Consider the following 5,908-nt stretch of genomic DNA (forward strand, 5'->3'; position numbering starts at 1 on the left):
CATAAGTCTCTGAAGAAAAAGATTCAAGGTGATGGCTGACCTGACCCTTAGTAAAGGAACATCAGGCAAAACAAGGACAGGAAGAAGATTTTTTTTCATTTTTCTGCTAATAAGAGGCCCATAAATGATCTCCAAGCCATCACTAACTTCCTTTCCCCTCTATTATAATATGGGATCATGTCAGTTTTATTCTCCACTATGATTGGTATATGGTACTGGGTATTCCATAAATTGGTTAATTTTGAATGAATGTTGGTAGGAGAAATACTCCAAATTATGATCAATACCACAAGTTATTCACCAGGGCAATTAGTACTCATTTTAGTCACAGGCTCTTTGATTAAGCAAGGACCAAATTTCTGTAAGATGTCTGCAGTGATATATTTCTCTGCTGTTTATTGGATATGTGGGATGGCATTGAGCACCATAAATATTCAAAGTCACCTATTTGCAAAACTCTAAATACATATTCCTGCCTGAGCGACAACAGTAGTAGAATACTGGGGAAAATAGGAAGGAGAAAATAATATTGAAAAATGTTGCAGTCTCAAAATGCTTATATTATTTGGTCAGATAAGCAAAAGTACATACAACAATATATGATACCTATTTTTAGTACTTATACAGAAGAGCAATTGTAACAATATACTATAAAGTCAAGAATCAGAAACATGTCATTGTTTGTCTTCCCATGATAATTATTCTATAAGATAGAAGTAATAAGTGTATATGACTAGGAACATGATTGATTTGATTTGATCCAGTATTTACATGTTCTATGACCTTGGGAGAGTTATATAATCCCCTGGAACCTCAATTTCTGCCTGCTCTTCATCTTTCATAGAATTCTTTAGATTATGCAAATTGTTAGCAGCAAGGAAAGTTGTTTCTGGCACATGGAGTTACTAAAAAAATGTAAAAAGTGATAAAACCCAAAGAAGTTTAAAATATTACGTGCTTAATGTTGGGGACCAATGTCAAATTAATAAACGGAAACCTCGTTAAATTGGAGTTGGGAGGCCAAAAAGGGGAGCTTTTACACTCTACATCCACAGCAACGCCCAACAGGAAGAAGAAAGACTTGCTCTTCTTGACTGGCAAGAAGCTCAGCCAATGAGAGACTGTCACAACTCAGCCAATGAAAAGCCACTACAAATCAAACTCTCAATTCCTCTAATGGACTGTCTGTTTACAAAAGTCCTCCCAACTTCCTCTTCCTCTCTATAGAAGAGTTTAATCCTCCCTGGCTGCTGGGGGACTTGCACATGGCTTGCCATGGTTGCAGACTCCTAACTGCAATTCTTTGCGGATCCCAAATAAATCCATTTTTGTGGAGAAACAACTGGCTGTCTATTTGTTTAAGGTCAATACCGATATAGAGTAACTTAGTTAAAAAAAAGCAACAACAACAAAACAAAATACCCAACATGTCCAAATACTGGAATGTCTTATCAGAAACATTTTTGAGAAGCTAAAATAATATAGGTGACAATGTTGAACTTCACCTGAGCCCACAATGCAGTTGTGGTTAAGAAATCCCCCACTTTTTGTGTTTTAGAACGACTTTCCACAAAGAACCTCCTTTCCCATATAATTTATTTATTTATTTTTCTGTGAGGGAGATCAGCCCTGAGCTAACATCCACGCTAATCCTTCTCTTTTCTTTTTTTTTTGCTGAGGAAGACCAGCTCTGAGCTATTGCCAATCCTCCTCCTTTTTTTTTTCCCCAAAGCCCCCCAGTAGATAGTTGTACGTCATAGTTGCACATCCTTCTAGTTGCTGTATGTGGGACGCGGGCTCAGCAAGGCCGGAGAAGCGGTGCGTCGGTGCGTGCCCAGGATCTGAACCCGGGCCGCCAGCAGCTGAGCGCGCACACTCAACCGCTAAGCCATGGGGCCGGCCCTACCCTTCTTAATTCTTCTGGCTGGTCTAAGAATTAAATTGACAGGAGACAGCTTAACAGGAGAAAAACTAACAGAAGTTTAATAACATATATACCTCCTGAATACATGGAGAGATCCAGGAAAACTGAGTAGCTCACCCAAATGGCTGAAGCCACCATCTTAAATACCATCTTCAGCTAAAGACAAAAGAAGATGTTGGGGGTGGGGGAGTCAGTTATGGGAAGTCACCAGGAAAAGCATAGTAAACAAAGGTAAGGTTGCTATGCAGATTTAAGTCATTGCCTTCTCCATTGATAAATTTCTAGAGATTGAGTCATCCCCCTTTTCCTGGTACAGCAAGAGAGATACCCCTTACAAATGGAGAGTTCTCTTACAAATGTAAAATGTCTTTTATAAATGGTAACTTCTTTATATATATATATTTTTTTATATTTTATATTTATATATATAAGCAGTATATTTTTAAGAAAAAATAATAAATGAAAAATTTAAATTACATTTTTAAGTAATGATTTCAAGGTTCCTCAGAGAATGCCAGACAGTAGAGGACAGATCTCAAAATTCTTACAGCAGATTTCTAGTTTCCAAATTTCTGGGATATAGTACTTAACACAGTATTTGAGATTCTAGAATTGTGATGGGAGAGACATTGTGGAGAGTTATTTATCAAAAAAAAAAAAAATCAAGATTTTTAAATAAGAAACTCCCCCCAAAATAGAAAATAAAAACAATGGCAAGCATCTACATAGTCTGCTGGTGTAGAACTTGATAGAAATTGACTGTTTTCATTTAGTGGGCTGATCTCCATATCTGTGTCAGATAAAATCATAGCACTTATCATCTGTTGCCACGGGTACCATGAAGATATTGCCATCCACTAAATAGTACTAGAGGAAGATGACATAATTTTCTGGTACTATTCCTGTTTCGCGTTCATAAGTTGCCTTCATCCCTCCTGGTTCCACTGCTGGGTACACGTTAGGAAATATCGCCCCCTGCAGGAAGGAGAGCTCGCGGCTGCGCTCTGCTTTATTGGAGTACATGGCTTTGGCTTGGTGTTGCCACAGAAGAAACTGGCTTAAGTGAACCAACATTTCAAACTGTTGCGCTTTTGTTGCCACAACGGAGCCAGGTCACTGGTAGCCATTGCTTGAGGCAGTGTCTAGCCTTAGCCTCCTGCGCGTTTTTGGAGACAGAGCTGCGTGTGGTGGGGCTTTGGGTCTCTCTTTGGAACCTATGCATGTTAAACTTTGAATGGATCCACCGTAGCTCTTGTTTCCTTTAGCAGAAGAGAGAGATCTGAGAGACTAAGCTGAGGCTCTTTTCAGTCCTGAAAGCCCATAAGGCCCTTTCTTGGTCGGGTCGATGGGTGAGGAAACATCCCCTGGGCTAGTGACCAAGGCAACACTCTGGCAGTCTGATTCTGCATCGGTTTAGGTTACATCTTCTCTAGAACTTGATTCAGGACTAGCTGTCCAGAGACCAAGACTTTTCTGTCCATTGGAAGGTGATGGGGATGCAATCTAAGGAATCCCTCCAGATTTCTCCCTGGGCTGGCAGGAAGCTGGCTTTGTAGCGCTGTTTTGTTCAGAGCGGGGAGAGGAGAGCAACTCGGTGCTCTCCATGGGTGTACTGTCTGGGCTGCTGCTATATAAGTTGCTGTAGGGTTCTGCCGAGCGCGGAGTATACCTACTTCTGGGCTTCTAGGTGCTTGTGGAGAGGTAGATTGCTCTTGTCCTTCGGGATCCAGATCAAGACTGAGGCTGAGGAAGAGCAATGCTTGGGTCTGGGGCAGTATGAAAAATCTTTTCACAGTGTTCTATCACAATTTCAACCACAATGTTCTGAAATTTAACATTCATCATGGCAGCCACAGCTTCTTCCTGTGCTCTCATTAGAGTTGGGCCAAATATGACACTAAGTTTTGAGACAGTCGTGAGATTTTATTGGCTGTGTAGTGATGTTTTGACCAGGTGCTGTATTAAGATTTCCAGCGTGTCTGTTTTTCTGTAGCAATTTGTGCACCAATGCATGTACAGCCTCCACCTGGTAGTTTCGGTCATCAGATTTAACAGCAACGATAAAATCTTTGTGTAACTTGTCAGTCATCAGTGGTTCTGCAAGACACCTGAGATAGTTTTTCAGCCCACTTGTTATTGTCTTATCATCTCATAGTTCAACATCGATGTTAACATCAGGAGGGGATTTTGCCGAAAATGTGGTGTTCGTGAGTCTCTGAACTTTGGAATTCATGCCTCCCGTTTGGTAGAGGCCGAAAATGGTGATGCTTCTTGTTTCCACAGCTTGAATTCATTTTCTTACAAAGTTGAACCCTGCTTCATTTAAGTACATTTCTTCTTTCTTGCTGATAATGGCAGGCAGGGTGTAAATCAGTTCTTTCCCATCCGTGACTTCAAGCCAGGTTTTCTGATTAGCTTCTGAGAAAGCCTGCAACGTGATGATCCCATGCCTTTCGACTACTTCTATGTCAAAGCACAATCTTTTGTCAATTGAATCTGTCTTTCGTCGGATACAAGATTTTAATTTAGACGTGTCTGGGGAGCTAGTAACAAGGATATTCATTTCCCTACTGGATTTCATTTCTGAAATGCACATTGTAAATGTTTTACTTCTCTTATCATATGTACGATAATGTTTAATCCATGTAAAAACAAGTGGTTGTCTCTCCTGGACGTAAAGATAGCCTTCCATCATTCACTGGCTGGGTGGCTGTAATCTTGGTTGGCAGATTTCATCCTTTGCATCAACCGCTATACCTCATGTCAAGTACTTTCAAAATTACTCTTGTATTCTGCAAGTTGAACTGCAGCTGTTGCTTATATGGTGCAAATTCCTGGGTGAGTTCATATCCCTGACTGTAGAAAGTAAATAAACCCTGAAGGAATGACAAAAGAGGTTCAACCAATTCAAATTTCTTTTTTTTTTCTCAAAACTCTTGATTTTTAAAGATATATTCTAGTGCTGCTTCATAGAAGTTTTGATGTTCTCGGTCAATCTGAGTATCTGCCTCTTGCAAATGAGACTCCTTTTTCTTTGCAGACAAATTTAAACGTTTGTTAAGAACAGAATAGTATTTTTCACTCTCCTTGTCAAACTTCCTCTTTCCACCTTTTGCTGCACCTATCAGTTCTTTTTGAAGTTTCTCAAGTGGCGCAAAAAATGATACATCATTAGCATTTTGAATCAGTCTTTTCCTACAAAGGTTTTCAGAACTTGTCTTATGTCTGCTGTTTCTTAAAAATAATGAGCCAAAATAATCCTTATGCCAAAGAGACATATTTTGCGGTGACCATTTCTGCTCCCCTACACTTGTCTTCTCCTCTCTAGGCAAAACCACACTGCTCAGGCACCAATTTTCAGATCTCTCTATTGCAATAGCCTGAATCAAATCAATTCTCTTCCTTGTTTGGTTTTTGCCAAAAAGATATTCATTTGTGTATTAACCAAATATTTACTGAGTACCTACTCTGTGCTAAGCACTGTTTGAAGTTCTGAGAATTTAGTAGTAAACAAAACACAAAAAGTTCCCGGTCTCAAGGAGCTTACATTCCAGTATGAGGTGAAAGAAGATAGTAAGAATAGTAGCAAATAAATATTTATGTGTTAGGTGGTGATGAGTGTTATGAAGGAATAACATAGCAGGGTAAGGGATGGGGGCAGAATGGAAAATGCTATGTGAAGATGCTAATGTATAGGGAGGTCAAGGTGACCTGAATGCCTGGGGAGACTCACATCTTATGGCTAGCTTGGGAAATTGCATTCTAGGCAGAAGGAAAGGTAAGTGCAAAGATAGGACTGTGATCAGTACAGAAACACAGGAGGGCAGTGTGACTGGAACTGTAGGGGTGAGGAGGAGAGGTAAGAAATAAGACAAAAGAGATGGGGCCCTATATCTGCTAGGACTTTTAGGTAGAGAGGAAGACATTGGTGGGTTTGAAGACAGAAATAATAAAATTTCACTTAAATTGTAAAGATTTTTGTTC

The 5,908-nt window shown here is 39.8% G+C and overlaps 1 pseudogene; it reads right to left on the reverse strand.

The window, feature by feature from the left end:
* Positions 1-2,791: 2,791 nt before the first annotated feature.
* Positions 2,792-5,202, reverse strand: LOC101402327 (rho GTPase-activating protein 42 pseudogene; annotated as a pseudogene).
* Between the last annotated feature and the right edge of the window lie 706 nt (positions 5,203-5,908).

This window comes from Ceratotherium simum, chromosome 14 (assembly GCF_057802395.1).
Source record: "Ceratotherium simum simum isolate JZ-2026a chromosome 14, ASM5780239v1, whole genome shotgun sequence".
NCBI lineage: Eukaryota > Metazoa > Chordata > Mammalia > Perissodactyla > Rhinocerotidae > Ceratotherium > Ceratotherium simum.